Below are 23888 nucleotides of genomic sequence, written 5' to 3' on the forward strand. Positions count from 1 at the left end.
TGTATTGTTTTAGCTGTTTGGGATGCAGTGACAAGGGCTGTGCAATTAATCGAAAATTCGATTTAAATTTTGGCTTCTAACAATTATGCATTAATCAAGATTAAACTAGTATTGCATCATATACCATCCCCTTTCCAGTTGTACACATTTCTCTGCAAATCTCAGTTTCTCTTGAAAATTGTGTTTTTTTTTTGTTTTTGTTTTTTGCATCGTTTATTGATGTACATTCGAATCATTCATGTTTTTAAAATGTGAGAGAGGTCGCATGCTGTTGTGTGTGTGCGCTCGGCCTCAGAGACGAACAGAGCACACAAATCTAAAGTCATCTTAATGAGAGTGCTTTAATGGTCAAATAAGTGTCAAAATGCGGTGTTTCACTCACAATGAATTTCATTATCCCTCACAATAATTTATTAACAAGGTTTGGTTTTTTTAAAAAAAAGAAATAAAATTAGGTTCATAGATCGAAACTGCCCACCGGATAATTGAAATTAAATTGGTGTTTTTCTTATGTCCGCCTCAATGATTTGCATGAACTTAGAGTGAACTTTAAACAGGTGTCAACCAGTTAGATCACTACACGCAAATACCCTTGAGCAGATGGTATCCAGTCGCGTTAATGGAACACTGAAAAAGTAATGTGATTGGTTGTTGTTCTCTGCGTAGCGTAGACGCTGGCATATTTTGTGAATGAACCGTGAAGCTTGCTGAAACAGTGAAGTGTGCAGCCACGTTGGTGTGGAAACTTCAAAGTATGTGTTATTATCATTCTAGATGGATATGGTGAAGATGAGGAAATATCTGATAACTAAGATTAGAAATTAACTGCGAAAAAGCCTCGACTTGGGACAAGATTTTGTGTAGGTTTTTGGCCCGTACTATCATAGTGGTAAAATATGCGCTTGAGCCAGACACTGACTGAGTAGGTTTACTTTTGCACACAAAATATTTGTTTTTGTTAACTTAGTAAATGGTGTAGTTATCGACGTGTTGACTAAATTAGCCGGTGCTCTATTAGCCCATGCTAATGATTTGGTGTTACTTGAATGAACACGATGCATTTGTTTTGCACAAAAATTAGTCATTGGTGTGTTACACATGGCTCAAATATGTAACATTAAAGGACACAACATGGCAAAATAAAGTCAAACATAATATTTATTCTAACACAAATGAAAACAACAATTAAAACATCAGTTTCTGTAAGTTCAAACAGTGTAAAAGGCAAGTGAATGAATGCGGTAAGTGTTGTCAGTGTTAAGCCTGATTTATACTTCTGCGTCAGGTGACCGGCGTAACCCACGGCGCATGCATCGTGCGTGGCTGTGCATTTATACTTCTGCGCGCTGTCTCTGTCGGTCTGCATTAACACTTCCGAAACGCTAGTTGGCAGTGAGGTGTAAATGTTCCTCTGTGTCGAGTTTCTTCTCTGCTTTTTTGCTTTTCCTGAACACTTCCGGGATGTACAAGTGGCTCAAACTCGCTCATTTTGGGGCAGGAACCGGCGGACGTGCAACAACTTTAACTATGAGGTAAACACAAAACAAAACTTTCCATCCGGAGCTCCTTCACGGGACTCCACACTTGTAAACAATCGCTCGCGCCATTCACGCGGCTCTCGGTCCCGCCCAGACTCGTCAGCGCTACGAAGCCGACCAATCACAGAGCTTACGCTACACGTCTTGCATCGTGTAGTTACTTTTTTTGAGAGGTGCACGTCAGCGACGGCCACAGCGAAGGGCTATGCGTCAGCGCCGTAGCATACGCCTGCGTTTGACGCAGAAGTATAAATCAGCCTTTAGTGTGTGGATGCAAAACAAAACGTAACACTTACATTGAAACACAGCTCTGGCCAACTGCCCAAACAATGAAGGAACAGTGGCCTAGATGAACTCTCGCACCTTTTAAATAAGAGCATTGACTATATAATTAGGTGCACTGAAGTCACATCCCGACCTACAACAGACAATAAGATACAAAAACACAACCCAAAACAACATAGTCCTAACGGTTGTCATTAGACAGTGTTATGTGCTGTCAGACATCATGTGTATGTATTTTTTCTGCATAAACTGCAAATTGTGGCACGTTGTGTAACATTTGCATCTTGTGCTTTATTAATGACACAACGGACTAGTCAAGGTTGCATGAAAGTTGACTTAATGTAAAGTCATTCAACTCTTTCAATTATACAGTATAGTACAAAAATTGTTTCATGTACTAAATTATTAAAAGTCAATTTAAATGTTTTAACATTTTTTAAACAGCTAGGACAAATCCATTTGCAGCAAGAAGTTTTTAATTATTTAAAATAGGAGTTAAATTATCAGTTAATGCATTAAAATATTTGATTATGTGGGAATATTTTAATTTTGACAAACATAACAGTTTACAATAGTGCTGGGCGATATGGCAAAATTGCTATTTTGATTAATTATTTTCCATATTGAACAATAATGAAATCTATTTCTAATAACATTTGTTAATTCTTCTAGATTTAAACGAGTACCTCAACAATGACCGAAGCCACAAAAATGAGTTTGTCCATTAAATAGCATAACTTGTTTTCGGTTGCCAATATTTTTTGGTGGCCAGAAATTTGTTGCATCTCCAAAATCAACACACTTCTAGATTTAGATTGTTGTACATTTCTGCAGTGCCATTGGCTCTTAGATCAATATAGAGTAAAAAAAGCCCAGAACTTATCATTATCACCTAGTTTCTAATATGAAGAGACATTTAGTTCATTTACATTGTGTTTAGCAGACATTCTTTATCAAAGCAACTTTGGAAACATTAAAATTTCTATTTGACACACACTTTTATCCAATCCAACTTTCAAATCAGTCCAATAAAAGCAATCATAGGTCACATCCAGACAGCATGTGATTTAAGTCAATCTAAAAAGAAATTATATAGTTTTGGCTTTTTATCCACATCATGACAACCAGTGTTGTGATAAATAAGTTCTGGACCATGGTGGAAAGAGTACTGAAAAATCAAACTTAGGTAAGAGTACTATTACTTGCCCCAAAATATATTGCAAGTAGAGTTAAAGTATCTGTTGTAAATATTACTCAAATTACGCGTAAAAAGACCTTTCAAAAGTATTTGAGTTGTCAGTAGTGAGTATTACTCTGTAAAAAGCTTATGCATTTACATGTAATTTGTGCATGTGTGTTTAAACGTAACATTCTGTAGTGCATCGAGTTATTGCCTAGCAGGCACACAACGTCATAAGACTTTAATATTAGTTTAGATTTAGGTTATGTCATGTGACCAGAATTCAATGTCTAACTAGCATCTAAGGACAAGGTTATTGTGATGTCCAATCATGACATCAAATCATTGTGTGTAAAGATTATGGACATCTTCTCATCTTTTTGGACACTTTCTTGGACACAAGACTAATTTTTGTAATCCCCATAGACTAGAAATATAAATAAGTGACTGCAGATTGAAGGAAAGCACTAAAAATTTACTCAAAAGAAAGTAAAAGCACATGAAGTGTAATTTACTATTACAGTAGTTTGAGTTTTTGTAATTAGTTACCTTAGACCACTGGTTATGGATTGTAAAAATTTCTAAATTCAGCCCAGTGCGTAGCCATATGAATGGGCAGAATGCTGTCCTTTAAAATCGATGATGTCACACAAGCATGTGATCAGAAAGCAAGCCTGCATGTAACAAACATAAAAAACAACAGCATATTTATCAGAGATGTGTGTTTGTACTGCAGGTGTGTGCTGCTAAGTGCATTAGCAGCATTACAACAAAACCTGCTAATTTTGTATCAACTGGACGACCAAAGGAAACGCATTAACAATTACACATGACAGATATTTTTAGATTTACATGCGTTCGCCATCATCTTGTGTTTGCCTGTAATCAGCGCATTGAAGAAGGACTTCATCCACATGCTCACTGCCTTTTTTGATTTTAGTGCGTCCTGCATCTGTGTTTGTTTACACTGCCACATATAAGTGTGGCATGCATATTACGGCATCTAAATCCAGTTTTTTTTTTTCCATGGGGAAGCAGGCATTTCTTGAACATTTCAAATATGCAGAACAAAAAATAAACTGGATCATTGCTGTGTGGATGTAGTTTTAAGCTCAGAACTTAAAAGGAACACCTATCATAACAAATGAGGTGGAAGAAAACACACTACATGATGACTGAAAAATGTACTTTAAATTAAATCAGTGTCACACAAGACACTGATTTAATTTTGTGACTACATGTACATCTGTGATGGACATGGAACAAAAATATTCAGTTTTAAAAGCATAGACGTCTTGAATTCATGTTTCAGGAGGTTTGGTGGTTAAATCTGATGGCTTTACTGTAGCTGATCACTCCTTTGCTAATATTGAAGTCATGTGATGTTTGTAGAGTACCTACCAGAAGAACCGGCCAGGTTAACTTTACTCATGGTGCATTTCTGCTCTTAAAATCCCAGAAACGACTACATGATTTGGCAGGGCTAAGAATTCTGTGGCCTCAAATAAACCCAGTGCTGCATGAATTAAATATGAATCTCATTGTTAATGTCTGAGCTTGTTTTTTAAAATTGTTTAATGGTTTATAAAACCCACTTGAAGGGGCTTTAAAAGCACAAAATGTCCTGATGGTGTACTGAAGAAGTGATTTCTTGTCTTGGAGTGCATTGTCAGTAATTTTTATTTTTTCAGTTTCCATGAAATTGTCCATTTTGGCTACTGCTTAGATGTGCTAACTTTTAATGTTCGGTATGTGGCATTGCTAAGAAATATCAGGTGAAGTTTTATTATCTGCATCCTTGCGGTTTAAGCAGCAAATGATTTAGAGTGCTCAAACGATTTGGCACTAACAAATGCTTTTCTAAGCACTGGAAAACTTTCCCATCAAGCCATCACCTGCAGATCATTGTAAAACTTGTTGATGGTTTCCATGCAGATGAATGTTGTTCCCCAGCAAGCTTATTTGGTTCTGAAAAATGGGCTCAAGTCCATGTTTATAACCAACCTGTATGAACTCAACAACTGTGGTTTCACAGACTGCGCGGTCACGGACCTAATTAAGGCTTTTTAATTATCATTCATTTTTGAAAGACCTTAATTTGAACCTTCTTGTAAAATTTTATGAGTTGTTGGAAATCTCAGACTCATTTTACGAGGCTGAGCCTGCAGGCCTGTAAGGAAAAGGAGCCAGCGGAGTGTGTTTTTACTACTTAAACTGTAATAGATACTCAGCCTTACGGTTAAGTTTATTTCTTTTACATTTTTTTTTCATTTAGGGTTGAAAAGAAGTTTGAGATACCTTAGAGGTGGCATATTGTTATAGGTCAGGTTCGTAAAAACAGAATGTACTGTGTAACGTAACGTGCAATGTCATGGACATTTATAACATTTTGAATCAAGAAAATAAAATATGAAACAAGACATGGTCAATTATCTTTCAAACCACAAGAGTTAAATATGAGGTCTGCGATCTTTACATCTTCTTTGTGTCTTTGTGAATGAATGTTTAACTTATTTTACCCATACTAAAGCATGTGTGATGCTCCTGATGTTGTCAGTTTTTGCCGTTTTATTAATGAGGGCATAATTATGAAATGTTCAAAGCTGATTTGAGTCACATCAACATTTCACTGTTGTATGTGAGAAAAGCTGTTGTCATATGTACACATGGAAACTTAAAGCACGGGCCTCACTTGTCAAAATAAATCATTTAAATACTCATTTTGACAACACAGTTTGCGTTGCACTCTTGCAGTACTAAGTTTTTTATTTGGTACTTTGATCTGTTACTTTGCTGAAGGCTGATTTATGCTCCTGCAACGTGTGATCGACGTGACCCACGGCTCCTACCTTGCACATAGTCATGCATTTAAGCTTCAGAATGCTGTTTGCTTTGCTCTGCAATAACATTTCTGAAACGCTAGTTGGCTGTATGTTTTTAGTTCCTCAGTGTTGTGTCTCTTCATGGGTTTTTAATTTTTCTGAATTCTACAAGTAGCTACAACTCGCTCATTCAGAGGTGGGAACTGTTGGATGTGCAACAACTTTAATCATAAGGTAAACACAACACAAAGGTTTTCATCTAGAGCTACTTCATGGGACTCGACACATGTAAACGCTCGCTACAACCGGTTTGCGCGGCTCTTGGTCCCACCCACACTGGTCACAGCTACCAAGTCGACCAATCATGGAGCTTGAGACATTACAGTTTTTGAGAGGTGGACATCAGTGTCGACGTAATCCACTGCAAGGGCTATGCAACTGTGCAAAGGCTGTGCCGGAGAAGAGGCTTGACACAGACGTATAAATCAGCCATAATACAGGAAGCAGTGATCCACGCTCATACAAATATTCCTGTTTTTTTTTGTTTTGTTTTCAATTTTTCTTTATTTATTTTTTTACAATCGTCAGGAAACAAACACAAACATTTGGGTGTATAGTCATAGATGTTAAATGCTCTATATAAATACACACATTACACATTATTACATTACACAAAAATGAACACTCTCAAAAAATCTAGACTCCACCCACAAGGCTAAGGGCAGCATTTATGTAAATAAAAAAATCATTTATATAGCAAAATATACATTAAACTGAACTCACGGCCATGAGAAATCGCCAGTTTAGAAAACATTAGAAGAAATGAACCAGAGAACATTTCCTAGTCAAAAAAGGCGGAGCCTCAGAGCCACACCTACCTCTTATGTAGCAGTCATGAACCATTGAGTGTTTGTATGTTTCTGCGAAGTTTGCTTTTGTCCTGATTTTGTTTCAAATGACATCATAGCAGTTCTTTCCTTGCGCTTGAGTATATCAGGTGCTTTACCATTACAAATCACTGTGACTAATTTGTTCAGCCTGGCCTCAGAAAAAACTACAAAACGGCCTCTTTTTTAGATCCACACAGCAGCGGCATGTATAAAACTAGCTTCTCAAACATCATCATTTGGCAGTGGCCTTATTTCATTCGCCATTTCTTGTGTGGTGCTCTGTCACTCAATCTGTTTTTCTCTCCTCTGTTTCAGGAGTGAGAAAGATAGAGTGTGAAGGGGGGAGAGGGGAGAGAGAGAGACAGCGATAGAGAGAGATTGATGAGGCAGTAAGAGCAGCAGTAATTACTCTGTGTCCATTCCCCACGCCGGATTGGCAGACGGCTAATATCACACAGACCCCTGGCCCTGACAGGCACCCCCCACCTTCTCCCCCATCACAAGGTCCAGAATGGTGGGGGGAAGAGCGTCACCCCAGCTTCATCCTGATGCTGTGTGGGCCGAGCATCTTTCCTCTCATTACGTGGCTCCTTGAGGAATTGAGTGTTTTCTCAGGACCGGACAAGCAAAAATTGCATGCCGCTCTTTTGAATGCGAGGAAATGTTTAAAACCCGTCCAGGCCTTTAGAGCTGAGTACTTCCTCCGCTCTAATTGTGTAATTTATTGGAAAATGCAATTTAAGGATGACATGGAATCTCAATTGACCCCATTTACTAAGTGATTGTGCCTGGTTCCTATTGTGTGCAATTCATCAGTGTGTGATGTTCTCATTTCATCAAAATGTAATGAGTTTATGCTTTGCATGTCTTTTGGAATAACTTTTTTGCTGACGTATCTAAGGCTGTGGAGAATTTTTTTTTTTTTTTTTTTTTTTTTTTTTTAACCAAGGGTTGTAAATCTTGTCTGCATACTGTCCACAACAATATTTAACAAGTTTTTAGTTGTAGTAATAGCTGAGAAATATTAATAAAATAAACACTTTTCAAAAACTAGTGATTACAGCTCCAACATAAAATTTATATAAATAAATATAAATATATAATTTTATAAATAAATATATACTTTTATAAATAAATATAAAGAAATTTTGTCTTTTTTATCTCACAATGTGGATATTCATTGTCTTCATCCCCATAGTGGCATGTAAGATTGCGCAAGCATAAATTATGAAAAAGTTTCACAGTAAACCATGTATTTTATGACACTACAGAACAGGGCAGCACTTTTCTTTCTAAAATGGGAATCACTAAAATAAGTTTGTTTGGTTTTTTTTCGCTTCAAACCAAGATCACTATTTTCTCAGGATTTTGTAAATGTAAAATAAAGGCTAATATGAGTAAGCTGTTGTTGTTATTTCTTAAACATGGTAAAACAACAATAATTTTATTAGACCTGTGTAGGTTTGCTGCTGGTTAAAATACTAAATTTTGTATAGACTTGCAATGGTGGACTTGGTCCTGGTTGTTAATTCGCAGAAAAGTGATAACATCAGAATACAACTGTTCATAATTCTGAAGCTGAATTATTATGTTTGAGACATAAGCTTGCCATTTGTCATTGACAACATTATTAGATCTTTTTTTCCACTGTTAAAATGAGAAATTTGTCATTATCAGATTCCTTCCTGGATTATATTCAACGTTATATAGGCTAGAGTGGTTATACTGACCCAGACTATGCAATTAATCGAAATAGAATCGCAATCACGATTTGAAACGCTATGATTATCTTATCACAAAAATCTGCGATATGAAATGATAATGATATTATTCAAATTAATTAATAAAACTAATTTCCCCTTCCCAGAACAAATGTGTGACTGCCGTCTGTGTCTTACTTGCCAATTGAGTGAGCACAGTTGAGTGATAAGTGTTTTGCTAAAAAGTCAACTGAACTGATTTCCTAGGGGTTTAATGATATTACAAACCGAACCGAAATATCGCGATACACCAACCATGATACGTATCGCAAAACTCTCATGGCAGTACTCTCATGCCCCCTGCTTATTGTTGAGGTTGACGTCACGTCTTGGTTTTCCAGTGGAGTACAAGAATGGAATTCCTGTCGTAGACTAAGCACACGCGTATTTGTCGCAACTTTCACGAAACTTACAAGGAATAACATTTAAAAAGTGTGGTAATTTCACAATGTGAGGGTGTAAGCAAAAGACTGACAACAGAACTGCCAACAAAAGTATTTAATGTACAAAAGTGAAACCAGAATAATGCCCAAATAGTTTGCCAGTGACACTTAATCCAATAGCAAGCAACAGCAAAAAAACTATTTCAGAGTTGTTTCATCCATGTTAGTTTGCTGAGTGTTCTGTATTTTTATAATTATTATCTTTTTGTTTTTATAATAAGCTACCTGTCTAACCTGACTATCTGGCTAATTTAAGTTCAAATTGTTAACAAAAAGGTAAGGTCATTTTATTTGAGTTTACTGTTTGCTCTAGAGAAAAATTAATGTTTCATTTCTGAATATTGAAAAATAAATGTAAATGTTTAAGTAAGTTAATATCTACATTTAACAGTAAGAAGTTACGATATAGATTATTTAGCTGATGCTTGACTACAAAATTAAATCCCAAATCGAAATCACAAGATCTGTCAAAAAAAATATTTTCCCCAAATCGCACAACATTACCCAGTAAACATTTATTTTCCTGCACAACACTGTTCACTATGGAAAAAAAACATCAAATTTTTGTCATAATTCACTGTAAAATGTGATTTTGTTGCGCATGTTCAGTTTTACTTTACAACTTTATTAGCTGTTATTCATGGCCTATGCAGGATTGTTTACTAAAGTTGACATAATTGGCGGGCAGGCGCACATTCTCTTGCTAGTAAACAAACAGTGGATCAGCTCACGTATGACTTCGTGGCTGCGAATACGTCATAACTTTAAGACGGAAATGACATTCTTGGAAAAATTATACCTTATAAATACAGTATGTGACACTATTAATGCCGTTTGGAGGTGTCCATTTTGCTGAACAGAGCCTATATAAAACAGTATAAGACTTGTGCGTCCGCCTTTGCACTTCTCTCGTGACCTTGGCTGAATAATAGAAAAGCTGAATTAAGATAGCCTGCGAGGTCGAAAGCCCGACTGCGAAATGAACGATAGCACAATGTGAATCGACATTTAATTTTGTGCATATGATGTATATGGAAAATCAATATTGGCTTAAATTCAGTTTTGGAAAAACAACAAAAGCGTATCACTTCGTTACAAAGTTATGTTTCATCCATATTTTTAAATGTGGATTACTAGCAGTCAATTTTAGAAGCAGAACTCCGTTTTCCTTCTTTTAAACACCCTGACTTTCTGTCAGCCGAACAGGATTAAGCCCTCAAAATAGGAGCGACACCCGTATTTGCGCGTTTCGCTGTGGTGCGTGTCAAACTCATGGAGATATCCCTCAGTCTGCTGGTCTGGGGAGCAGTGTTTGAAAGAAGCCCATGTCTCTTTAATTAAAGATATGTAAATGTGGCCTCAGCTGGATTACATTAGCTGGCGTGGCTTTGGTAGGCTGGGAGAGAGTCGGAGCCCAACACCTAATCCAGACTAATTAAGGATTAATTACAATTGATGGGAGGCTTCCATCCCAGTGTGGAGGTCCTTGCTGCAGTCTGTGACTAATCTGGAGCGCTGGAGAGGGGATTTGAGCAGCGGTGATCTGTCAGAGTTTTACTCTTCAGAGGGGAGGGAGTTACCAGTTTCCCCTCATGCCATTTGGATTGAGGCATAGGCCTTTTGTTAAGCTACAATAATCTGTTTGTCTCACGCGAAGGTGTTAATTCAGACTCGCTCTATAATGTAGGTTAGGATAGACACACGGCTTGTTAATAGTAGTTGCTGTTGAGCTGAGGAAACCTCTTATCCTACGTATAAACCTTTGAGTAACACATACCGTAATTACATTTCACACTCGGATGATACAAGACGAGAATTGAAAGGAAGGCTCTGCTTGTTTACACCTGAAATAGTGATATAAAAAAGTACAAAAAATTTGAAAAAAATAGCATTTTTGTAGGGCTGTGTGATTAATCGAAATTGAATTGCTATCGCAATTTGAAAGGTTGCGATTTAGCTAATCGCAAGAGGCTGCAATATGAAATAACTATTATTTAATTTCCCCCACCTGGAGTCATTGCGTGACTGCCGTCTGTGTGTGACAGTCTTGCTAGGCAATTGAGTGTGCAGGCTTTCTTTCAACCCAATCAGAATTGTGCAACCAAACTATGCGGAACGCCCACAAAAAACAAACAGGAAAGCATGGACTAGTTAGATGATGGCATCTGCCGCTTCAGAAGCATTAATAGACTAATTATTATTATAGAAAAAACAGGACATTGGTAATATGGGATTATTATAGTTTTAAAGTCACAAATAAAAGTTAAATTTTTTGATAACTTTGTGTATTTCGCGTGCATGCACTGCTCATGATGCATGTACGTCAGCAGTAGTGACTACTAATGTACTAGATCAGTAATGTACTAGAAAATATAATTTGTCCTTTCATTTTCATAGAACAGTTATATATAAATGCATTAGTTGCAGATGCATTTTAAAGCACTTTAACGATTTAAATCCTTATTGGATATTATGTCATTCAATGGAACTAAAGCATGAGTTTACGGAGAACTTTATGGAGAGGTTTGCTAGTTACAAACTAGCTAGAAGTTACGAAGTCCCTAGTGTGAACTTTACCTTTCAGTTTAAGAAAGAACATACGAATAGCTGGTGCAACTCTGCTTGAGAGATAACTATTGCCATAGCGCACTACTTCGCTAAAGATGCAGGATAGGAGATATATACTTCCGTCTTGCACTTATTTCAGCCATTTTGAAGTGCCACAGATGTACGTTTAACGTCATGATATTTTAGTAGCGTTTGTGATAATTAATTTGTTTTAGACAATATAAGCTACAGAAAGGATCTTATCAGCCGTATTAGTTTGCTGAGTGCTCTGTGTTTTTATATTTATTATTATTTTTGGTTGTATAATAAGCTACACTCACTAATTTGAGTTTCACTGTTTGCTCTATAGAAACATGAATGTTTAGTTTCTGAATATTTAAAAACAGATTTAAATAAATGTTTAAGTTAATATTTTCACTTTCTTTTTTTAACTGACACTCACTGCATTTTAGCAGTGAGAAGCTACGATACAGAATATTGAGCTGAAGCTTGACTACAAAATTAAATCGCAAATCAAATCAAAATCACAAGGTCAAAAAAAATTGCAATAAGATATTTTCCCCAAATCGCACAGCCCTACATTCTTGTATGTTTAAATGGGTTATAACTATTGTTAAATTTTATTTTATTTTGTGTTTCGAAGGACTTAAAAGTTCATCAAGGTTGTATTTATTTGATAAACACAGTAAAAACAATGATTGTATAATTACAATTTCAAAACTTTATTCTTTTTTGGGAAAAAAGGCAGAATTTTTTGCAGCATTACTCCAGTATTCAGTGTCAAACAGATGTTCAGAAACAATTAAAAAATGTCTTGATATTTCCGTGGAAATGGTACACCTTTTCAGGATTTTGATATTAATAGAAAGTTCAAAAGAACCGCATTTATTTGAAATAGAAGTCTTTTGTAACATTGTAAATGCCCTCAATGTCCCTTCTGATCAATTTTTCTGCTTCCTTGAGTGAATGCATTTAATTCTTTAAAAAAAGGGACTCAACCCTTTGAACCAAAGTGTGCATTGAAGAATAAGCACATTTAAACTGTCAAATCCAGTATAAGGGCAATGGAGAGTATGTTGATGGTTTAAACTTAACTGAAACTGTAGAGAAAGTAAGGCAAGACAAACTAGCACATCAAAAATGACCATAGTTAAAAAAAAAAACCTGTAGTATTGAGTTGATATACAGTTAAAAACACAAACTAGCACAGTGAAATCTTGGAGAATTTAAATATTGATATATTTTTTTTTTTTGCAGCCAGAGGCTGTGCAGTGGTATAGCACCTTGGAACACTCATTGATTTTTACTGTGGGTGACGACACGTTGACAGTTCCTAGATGGCAAACGAGTCGACGTGTCTCCAGCTCTCCAATGTTTGCATCCACATATACACTTCAGTGCTAGAAACAAAACCAACTGCGTTAACCATTTAAAAAAAAACACTCGATGCACATTAACAACCCTGTTGGACCATCCACCCAATCACACACATCATTTTATTAATGGGGTTACAACTTTTTTTGTGGGTGTTTTAAAACTGTAGTGATTAAAACTGGTTTGCGTCATCAACTATTCCTCATCCGCCCTTCCAACAGAACCTGTCCTCTCTTTTACTCGGCTATAAATAATAAAAAAGGCCAAAAATAACGCTCTGAATGTACTTTTACGATTGCATGGCGAGCACAGGGTGATGCAGTTGAACGCTTCGGTCTCCAGCACTGCTGCTGTGTCAGTTCTCCTCCCCTGTTCTTGAGCGTGCTGTGCCGTTCACCTGTACACATGACACAATGCAGTCTCTCTCTCTCTCTCTCTCTCTCTCTCTCTCTCTCTCTCTCTCTCTCTCTCTCTCTCTCTCTCTCTCTCTCTCTCTCTTATCGTGTGTCGGCCTGAGCTGCAGTGGGCTAAGGTTAGTTTACACTCCCCCTCAGTGCAGCCAGCCGCCACTCTCCCCGGCCCTGTTTGCCTCTGTCATATTTCTCGTTCACTCGTTATAAATGGGAGCCGCTCCTCTGATCTATTGCTTAATTGCCACCTAATTTGCATAACAGTGCAAATTAACGACCTCTCAAATGAGCGTTCATTTTTCACAAGGTCTTTAGGAGCTCCTTAAGAGGCGGTGCTAATTAGCACAGGAGGCAGCTGTGCTGATGAGCCGGGGAGCGGGCGAGAGGGGGGCGTGACGGTAGGCAACGGCCCTCTTCCTCTTCCTCCTCTTCCTCCGAGAGTGAAGTCATCTCCAGACGAGGTTTCTTTTGTCCCCGGCGCTCTGCTGCACCTGACCGCACAGAGGTGGGAACGGTGTGTGTATGTGTGTGCTCACCTGCGTGATCTTGTTTGACCGGTCCCTACGTGCAGAGCGAAGCCTGTTGTTCTGCCGCTCGGGTCTATGAAATGCTCGTTGAGTTAATTAAGAGCTGATAAATGACAAGTCAGAGCAGACGGCTTGTTTGCCTAAGGTAGGAGCGCTGTTCACACCCTAATCATATCCTCCTGTGTTGACGCTGACCAATGGCCGCTCGTTGAAGGGCGTGGACGGACCTGTGTATGTGTGTGTACGCATGTTGGTGGGCGAGCCACTAGGTGCGTGCCACTAGGCGCTGCTAAATAGGCCTCGCAGACGCTGCTTAACCTGAGCTGCTTACATTAGGAACTTACCGGTGGATTTTGTGGCTTTATACCACCTTGGCACTCACTCAAGATATACCTTCCTCGTCGTTTCTCTTAAGAAATCAGACACTAATCCTTTCACTTGTACCACTGAGAAAGTCTCTCGTCACCGGTTTCTTTTGGATTCTGGATTTGAACGTCTTTTTAGTCGCCTGTTTTGATTTTCCCAGTCTGCTTAAGTTGTTTAAGTGGTTTTGTCAATTGTCTCTGAACCATTAACCCTTGTGTCTTACCGTCACTGTACGCCGGCTGTGTTTAAGCCTGTTGTTTATTCTACACTGATTGTGTCTAAGGAAAGGGCCGGCTTCTTTAGCTGTTATGAACGTCAGCACAGCTGCAGGCCTTCATATGAACACATCTTAAGTTGCGTCTGGATCTGCAGTTGGAATGCGACTTTCATTTTAACGTGCATTAAAAGCTACGGTTTCTCATTTCAAATAGGGCTGCTTAACAGGAATGTCACTTTCAGGCTAGGAGAAATGAGCTTCTGTGGCAATTTCAAGATGTATTTCAATAAAGTTAAGTAATTGAGTTATGAGCTTTGTTCAAGATCAGGCTTGAATGTAGTCAAGCTATAACGAGTCATTTGATTTTGAGTATCTACCGATACTGTAACCTGATCCGATACTTTTGTAATACATAAAAAAAACAATAAAGAAGAGCGAAGAAACGGATTCAGAATGTTCCTTATTTTTTAATTCTCCTTATTTTGACATTCAGCAACTCCGTCTACAAACAACACTTCTGTGAGGTAGCTTGAATCAAGTAATAAATATCAATACATCTCTTTTGGACTTTTAGTATAACAGTAAATATAAAACAATCTAATATTAAAAACAAATAGCATCTCAGCTTAAAATACCCGGCAGGCAATCCCAAGTTTACATATCTCACAGTTTACTATGGCAATGTTGTCGCCTTCAACTTTATAATACCTCCAGACCGCAGACATACTCACGATTTCTGCTTCAAGCTGCTTCCATGTTCTACTTTGCAGACATTTAACCAATAGTCAAGCTATGCGTTAAAGTTTCTGTGTAAAGTCAAGTGGTTTATACTTCTGCGTCAAGTGATCGGCGTGACCTACTGCGCATGCAACGCGCGTAGCTGTGCATTCATACTTCTAGATGCTGTTTCTGTTGCTCTGCTATAACACTTCTGAAACACTAGTTGGCAGAGAGGTTTTTATGTTAATCTGTGTCGAGTTTCCTTGCTGGTGCTTTGTTTTTTCTGAACACTTTCTTTATGTACAAGTGGTTCAAACTCGCTAATTTTGAGGCAGGAACCGGCAGACGTGCAACAACTTTAACCTTGAGGTAAACACAAAATAAAATTTTTCATCTGGAGCTCCTTTACAGGACTTGACACTTGTAAACACTGGCTCCAACTGACTCGTCAGCGCCACCAAGCCAACCAATTACAGAGCTTGCGCTACGCGTCGTTGCGATATGTAGATACATTTTTGGAGAGGTGCACTTTAACGTCGCCGACAGCCATGGCAAGGGCTCTGTGTCCACACTAAGGCTGCGCCGTAGCATGCACGTGCGCTTGATGCAGAAGTATAAATCAGCCCCAACTCTGTTCCACCGCATAACTTTGGATGGGTTAAAAAAATGACTATGCATAACTGTATAAATGTTTGGGATGTAACATCTGATTCCGATCAAGTCTAAAACTGCATGATCGAGCCCAATTTCAAATCACGTAATCAGATCTGGACATCCTAAATTTTTTATAATGATTAGTATTTTTCAATATACTGTTGTTATTTTCACACTAAAACGTTTCTTTCTTAGACTATGGCTTAATTTGGCCTTTGTTATTTGTATTTTATTGATATATAAAAATATTATTTATAATTGATTTATTGAGAATGCAGTAATGAAATTCATATGGTTTCGGGTCAGTACAATTTAAACCATTTTACCTTGTTTTCTCATCAAATAAATGCAAAGTTATTACAAATAGGCATGGGACGATAACCATTTTTTTAAGGTTGTTTTGTTTGTTTTGTTTTTTTTTTTTTACATGTTTTTTGGTCATTATTTTATTTCGTTTGTTTAGGGTAATAGTATCTCCAGCAAAAAAATGACCCTCCACATCAAAAGCTGCTGTTTAAAAATATTTTAAATGTTTCTTGAAATTAAATATTGTATTCAAAAGGTAAAAATTGTTGTTTTTTATCCAGACATTTAAAAATAGTATATTTTGGAGCAGTAATCACAATACCGTGATTTAAAAAAAATAAAAAATGTATCCAAGGTTATTGTCACAATCTTATACCAGGCCATGCCTAATTACAATTTAAAATAAGCTTTCTTTTTTAGTCTGCTTTTAAGTTCAAATTTCTGTTTTGCCAAAGCTAAATTTTAATCCTCATCACTCTAGTCCTCAGTGTCACCTGATGCGTCAGTCTCATTTGCTGATTTGCTGCTCAAGAAATTTCTCATCAGCATTCATAAATCTCTCTGCTTTGCTCTTCTTTTTAGTATTACGAATTTTAAAAACAATAGCATTGATTGGATTTAGCATTTATAGCATTTTAAATTATTTCAAGTATTTATAAAGATGAAATAACAGCTGGAATATGCTGTTTTTGAGCAGTATATTAAGACGTACGTGTGATGGAGACGTTAACCTGCACTGCAATGTAAGAATGACCCTCGTATTTCACTTGGACGGTAATGGCACTGCAGTCGTTTGATTTTATTTATTTTTATTTTGAAGATAAATTCCCCCTTTTTTACATCCCACTTAGCTCTCGGGTTAGCTTGTTTGTTTGCGTCCATGTGGGCGTGCTTTTCAGATCCCTCCCCCGTCGAGTTCGCCTTCCTCCTTTTGATTTATTGGCTGTTGCGGTCAGAGCGTTGTCATTTCCTAAGTGTCGCCGCGCACTCGTTTGCAGCCCACCGCGATCATCTTCAACTCTTTCCTCATTCCCTTTTTTTCTTTCCCCCAGCCCCCTCTGTTTTCCATCTCTAGCTCTCCTCCTTGCTATTTTATCTCCTCCTGTGACTCCCTTTTGCTGTTTTTTCCCCCCACAATTCTCCTCTTTTTCTCTCCTTACCTTCTCTTCCCCCCTTCTGCTCCCTCGCGCTCTCCCAGTGAAAGGCTGAGAATACCCAAGGGAGCTGATGCAATTAAAATGCTAATCCTGTCTGTCTACAGAGAGAGGTAGAGGGGGGGCTGACAGCATGAGGGATTGCGGCTCACATGGAGAACTCGACTGAAATGGAGAACAGAGGATGGGGGGAGGTGGCTGGGGGCACGGAGAGAAAAGGAGGCGGGGTATGACGGGAGAGCGACCCAAGCCGGAGGAGGAGGAGGAGGGCGAACCAGAGAGAATGCGTTAAGAGGAACAGAGAAAAAGACAGACGAGAGCCGAGCAACACGGCCGTGATGGACTGTTCCTCCAGTAATGCACAGAAAATGGCAGCATTAATGCACTGCTTCCAGCGGCGAACACAATAGCTTAACACATCACCTGTGTGCCGGCTACCTGGCCACATTCTGCGCCTGATTATGCATGCGGTCGAACCCAGCTGAGTTGCTCTGAATATTTCATACCACTCGCCAGCTCCTGCCTGCAAACGCTTGCACGTCTGCTGGCTTTTTCCACTCGGCCCTTTCCTGCTTGTGTGTGTGTGTGTTTTTTTTTCTTCTTCAACCAATCCTTCACAAATGAGGTAATTCCTCCCTGAGAGGAGTGTGGAGGGGGGGGTGGGATGTGCGCATTCGAGTCGATCATTCATAAATTTAATGGAGGGATATTAGTGCAACTTGGACAGATGCAGCGCATTAAAATGTACATTATCTCATTAGCTTGGCGGTGTGTTTGTATTAATGAAGTGTGCTAATTGAAAGATTTAGCAGGCTGGCTTTATTAATCTTCTTAAAGGCCTACAAACATTTGAGATGCGGTGGCTTTTTTGGGGCTGATTTGGGAAGGATTGGTAAGCGGTTAATGAAAAGCTGTTTGAAAGCATAAACGGCGCCACTATATTTATGGATGTGTCAGGGATGTGTGATATTGATTAAATAAAAAAAGCAATGTTTTGTAGGTTTTTTCTTTTCTTTTCGATAGCCATAATTAATTTATATTTAACTGAGTGTGTGTTTGTGCCGCCACCATGGCTGGTTCAGGCCTGTCATGCATAAATAAATGAATATGACACTAAAGCTGCCAGTAGGTAGCAGCAATGATTCACTGAATCATTGATTCAGTTCATTCAAAATGGTTGATTTATTTAGAAACAAAGCAAGTGACTGTCTTTATGAGTAGATCACTGAATCCTTGACCCTAATGACTCATTTCAAACAGATTTGTTCATAAATGCTTTGTTTGCTACTGATTTCCTTGATGAAAAGGAAAAAAGCAAGACTATATGGTATAGAAAAATTAATTAGTATCAACTTTTTACTATTAAATTGAATTACTCTTAACTTAGTATTAGTTTTGTTGACCTGTTTGTCTAAAATACGCATCACTGCTAAAATATACATATATATAGTGTTTATCCCCCCCCCCATTTATGTTTAACCGAGAGAAGATTTTTCAACACATTCCTAAACATAATAGTTTTAATAACTCATTTCTAATAATTGATTTATTTTATCTTTGTCATGATGACAGTAAATAATATTTGACTAGATCTTTTTCAAGACACTTCTATACAGCTAAGTGACATTTAAAGGCTTAACTAGGTTAATTAGGTTTACTAGGCAGGTTAGGGTAATTAGGCAAGTTATTGTATAACGATTGTTTTGTAGTTTACCGAAAATGTATATTCCTTAAAGGGGCTAATAATATACTAATAATAATTGACTATAATAATAATATACTAATAATAATTGACTATAAACTGTATGTATGTATGCATGTATTTATGTATGTATATATATATATTGTGATACATTTATCACTGTTGCAATCGTGTTCATAAACATATATTCAGGAAAATGGCGCTCTCGCTTGTGTGACATTACTTAACTGTTTCGTAAAACAGTCTAAACTGAGAGACTTTAGTTTGTTACAACTCACGCTATTGACTACTGGCTTTTCCCTGCGTTTATGATTATAGCCAATATTATTCAGGATATCCAAGGGGTCTTAAAGTCTTAAAGTGTCTTAACTCAAAAGCTACATTTTAGGCCCTACAGAATCTTGAATTTACTGAAGTTTTGTATTTGTACTTCATTTTACTTTGTTTTCGTTCAGCAACCCAATCTGGCTATTAACACCCATACAATCACCAACAAATCTCAATAAAACTTTTAACTTGTTGTTTAAAAATAGCATTTATTTACTGTGCTTACAGGAACATTTGTTTAAAAGTTCTTCATTTATTTACTACTAAGAATACTGCCCTGACCTATATTTTTTATTATTAAGTTATTATTTTTGTATTATTAAATGTTTAGAATTATAATCATTGTTTTATAAGGCAAGTAAAAATCTTTTACAACTAATATATTTTAATAAAACCCTTAGGATTTAGCCCTTGTATAAGTCTAAAATTTTATTCAAAATGCTCTTAAAGATGTTTTAAAAGGTCTTATATTTAACTTGGTAACCTGCAGAAACCATGTTATTTTTATTTTAATTACTCACCCTTTTTAATAATAATAATAAACTTAATATAGCACCTTTAAAAGTAGCATCTCAAGGCACTTTGCAGACATAAAAATGTGCAGCAGTAAAAGATGCGTACAAGGTTGAATCAAAGAAAAAATGTACTAATGAAAAAATAATTAAATGCATACATATAATACTAATAGATCTAAAAATAGTTCTCCCCTTACATACTAAGTAAAAAAAAGATTAAAAAGTACTTAGGGATTCTGCATTGTGAATATCGGAGGGTAAAGAGTTCCACAATTTAGGTGCCATGAAGAATGCCCGGTCCCCCATAGATTTTAACCATAGATTTTAACAGATTTTTTTTGACTGAGCAGTTTTTTTAAATATTGTGGTGCTAGACTATTCAAGGCCTTATACGCAAGCATGAGGATTTTAAAACCAATCGGAAAACTGACAGAAAGCCTAAATTAATTATTATTATGATTAAGATTACTATTATTATTATTTATTAAGCATCATCTTAATCGACATCCCTAATCCTACCTAATACTTCTACATTGCTATTAATTATTAGATAATTAGTTAATGGTTTGTTAATATCATGAATTGAGGCCTGAAGTAAAGCGTTAAAACCTTATGAATAATCCTTTTAAGAAAAGCATACACACTGTAAAAAGAAAACCACACAGCTTTGTTGTTAAATGAAAAAAATTATTTGGTCACCCCAACTTGCATTACTCAAACTAAAAATTCAAAGCTAACTCATTAACTTAATAAAATAAGTTAAAGTAGCAAAAACAGTTGTTGTCATGGCTTTTTGTAGTCTATTTTTCACAGTGCAGAGGTATATTTACTTTCATATTTTGAATAATATGGTAATTTTATAATTGATATAATTTTTTTATTATTGATGTAAAATAATAGATTTGTTTTGACCAGTTAGTGATTTTTGTAGCCCTAAGACATGTTTTTTTTTTCTTTAACGTTTTGCAAAGTGCGTGATATTTTCAGTAATGTCGACTTTCATCATTAAAATGACAATTACAAAAATGATCATCGACAAAAACCACTATGATTCATTAACATAAGTTTCGAAATCAAGACTAGGAATAAATTGACACTTCTGAAGGGTGTTATGATATTCCAAGGGGCCCATATCATGCAGCTCCAAATGTTGCTGGTCATTTGTGTAATTATCAGTAATCACAGCTTAATTGAGATAATTAGGCTGAAGAAAAGGCTGTATGCTTGAGGGATTGGGCTGGAGGCGGCTCTTAATGGATATTGTGGGTGATACTCTTTGGGGAGGTGGTAAATTTCACTCTATTGATTGTGGGGCTGTGGTCGTAAAAACAACAGCCCTCCCCTCACCCTACACACACACACACACCACACAAACAACCACACGGTGAGTCTGGATAACAGGACAGCAGAAGTGTTGTTTTAAGTTTAGGCTTGACACATTCTCAACACTTTGCAGGCAGGCGACAAGCTCTTGTTGTTGAAGTGGCACTAAAATCAGTGTGGTGCCATATTAAATGTGCCGTTTCACCTGATAATAGTCACAGTAATTAGCTTGCTATAAACGTATTAAGAGTATTACTATTGTTCTCCGGCTTGGGTTTTTAAACTGTTGCTCTTCCTAAATAGGTGGCATGAATAAGGACACTGCTCTTTAGTGCCTCTTGTGGTTATGCTTAGAATAAACTGTAATACAGTTGAAGTCCGAATGATTAGCCCCCCTGTTTATTTTCCCCCCAATTTCTGTTTTAAGGAGAGCAGATTTTTTTTTTTTTTTGAGCAAATTTCTAAACATAATGCTTTAAAAAATCATTTATTTTATCTTTGCCCTGATCTAAATAAATAATATTTTACTAGATATTTTGCTAGATTTACTAGGGGGGTAATAATTCTGACCTTAATTGTATATATATTTTTTACAATTCAGGTTTATTACTGTATATGCAAGCATATACTCATTACACAATAAAATTGTCCTTGTTTTATTATAACAACAAATGATAATAAACCTAAACCTAACATTAACCCTGATGCTATTAACCATATAGTACATAACTGTAGTTGATTGACTCTTTTTTTTTTAACTCCAAGAAACTGTATAATACAACTTAAATACAGTAAAAGAGAACAGTTATTTTACACAATACTCACATTAGATAAACAGAAAATCTGTTTAAAAATATATTATTGCAATAAAAAAATAATTCAAGTAGCATGAAAGATCTAATATTTACTCAAAGACACACATTTCTTTTTATCAATTAATCTAAGTGATTTAATTAAAAGTTGTATTTTACATAATTAAAAAAAAAGATTTTTCAAGGTACCTCTGTTTGTGAAGTAAAATTTCCAAACAAGTATAAGAAAGTTCACAGTGGCTTCTTACAACTTGTTTTGATTTTTGAAATAACAAATAACGTCCTTTAGTTGCAAATTACCACTTGTCTTAAATCCACTTCAATCACTCCAAAACGATAATACTTTGCATAAAACAAACCAGTGACGAATGTCTTCACATTCATTCTAACAACTGTAATATAATTATTAAAATAATCAATAGAATGAATTACATGGTTCACAGGTTTATTAGAAAATGTAAAAAAAACAACAACAACAGATTAGTTTAACTGTTTTTAATCTACTTTATTATAATTATTTAGATAGAGATACAAATTATACCAAATTAAATTTGTTATAAAAAAAAACATTTTTACAACAAAATTAGGCTACATAAAATGTTTAGAAATTTATGTTGTTTCCTGTTGCTATTTTTGGCTTTTAATTTTTGTTTATTTTTTCAGTCTGATCAGGTAACAATCCAAAGTAGTTCAAAAATTCACTTTGAGTCATTCTTTTTAAGAGATTGTCGCGGTTGTCGCAGCTGCTAAATCATATTAACAGGAACAGAAATTAACCAGTTCAGATGTGCATTCGAGCTGAAGCGTTAGAAAGCATGCAATAGGCTATAATAAAAGGCTCGAATTCACAGTTTTGCAACCTTTTAAGGGCTCCACAGAATAACACAATAAAATGGTCTATTTTTGCACAACTATGTGAGCATTTTAGTCACTTTTCCACATGCAACATTATTTATTGTAGGTTAGGGTTGCACTGTTTACCGGTACTATGATGTACTATGAAAACACTGCCGGTGATACTTTAGTTTGTAAATGTTAGTATCGTCATTTATGGTTTCCGCTACATTCGTTCGTCCATGCACCACACCAAATTTCATCCCGCCATGGCTACATTACAGCTACTCATTTAAAAGATTTAGTTGTTGTTGTTGTTTTTTTTTAATAGCTGGTTATAACTGCACCAAAACATATTAAAAGGTAAGTGAATTATAACAGAACAAACTTTTCTGTAACCGTAGTAGCGCTGTGCGTTATTTGTTTAACCCTTTATGGTGAGATGTTGACTGACTGACAGGTGCATGAGGCTAGCAATCATGACGGCTTTTTGTTAAGATGAACAGTTTCTATAGTTGTTCTTTATAGATAAAGGTCTGTAGTTCTGCATGACCATTATTTTTCACTCTTTTGTTCTATAAATGTAATTACTAGCTTGTAAAATAGTCCAGTGGCTTCAATAAAGATGTTTCATAAACCCTGTGTAAGTGTAAGCACAGTCATATGAAGACTTGAAATCATATGCAGCGTGTTCTCTGTTCTCCCTGTGAAATGTATGTAAACAACTGAATGTGTTAGTTTCAGTAACAGTCCTGCGACTGAAATCACTTTGACTGGAAACTTGTAGTGTAGAGTTCCTCCTTTTTCTGCTTGACTTTGGTGAGTTTTTCGCGAGGTAAAGCGAGGGAGGGCTGGTGAATCGGGGTCATTAGTTCATTCGGCTGGGTCTGCTGCATTCCTGAGCTCAGAGAGGGGGAGAAACCAGAGCTGGAATGTGACTCACAGAGAGAGGAGAGAGAAGAGGGACCCTGAAGGGGCAAGAGAGAACACGAAAAAAAAAACACCGCTTGCCAAGGCGAAGAGAAAAAACTTTTCAGAAAGGAGCGAAAGGGGGGGAGCGGAGGCCAGCGTGATTGGGGGAGGGTGAAATGTGTTATCAGTTAAAGGGAGGATTGGAAATACAGCTTTGATTTCTGCGGGGATGGTACAGACAGAACATCC

General features: G+C 36.7%; 1 protein-coding gene and 1 long non-coding RNA gene across 2 annotated transcripts in view; one reads left to right on the plus strand and one right to left on the minus strand.

Annotated features, from left to right (window-relative positions):
* pbx4 (pre-B-cell leukemia transcription factor 4) overlaps positions 1-23888 on the plus strand; it is a gene marked incomplete at its 5' end in the record, with an annotated part of 73358 nt that overhangs the window by 19786 nt on the left and 29684 nt on the right.
* Positions 16150-22360, minus strand: LOC147846063 (uncharacterized). The gene is made up of 2 exons (XR_015481308.1): positions 18996-22360; positions 16150-18953 (listed from the first exon to the last, which is right to left on the minus strand). It is a non-coding gene; the product is annotated as an uncharacterized LOC147846063 (long non-coding RNA).

Source organism: Danio rerio, chromosome 3 (genome assembly GCF_052040795.2).
Source record: "Danio rerio strain M-AB ecotype USA chromosome 3, GRCz13ab, whole genome shotgun sequence".
Lineage (NCBI taxonomy): Eukaryota > Metazoa > Chordata > Actinopteri > Cypriniformes > Danionidae > Danio > Danio rerio.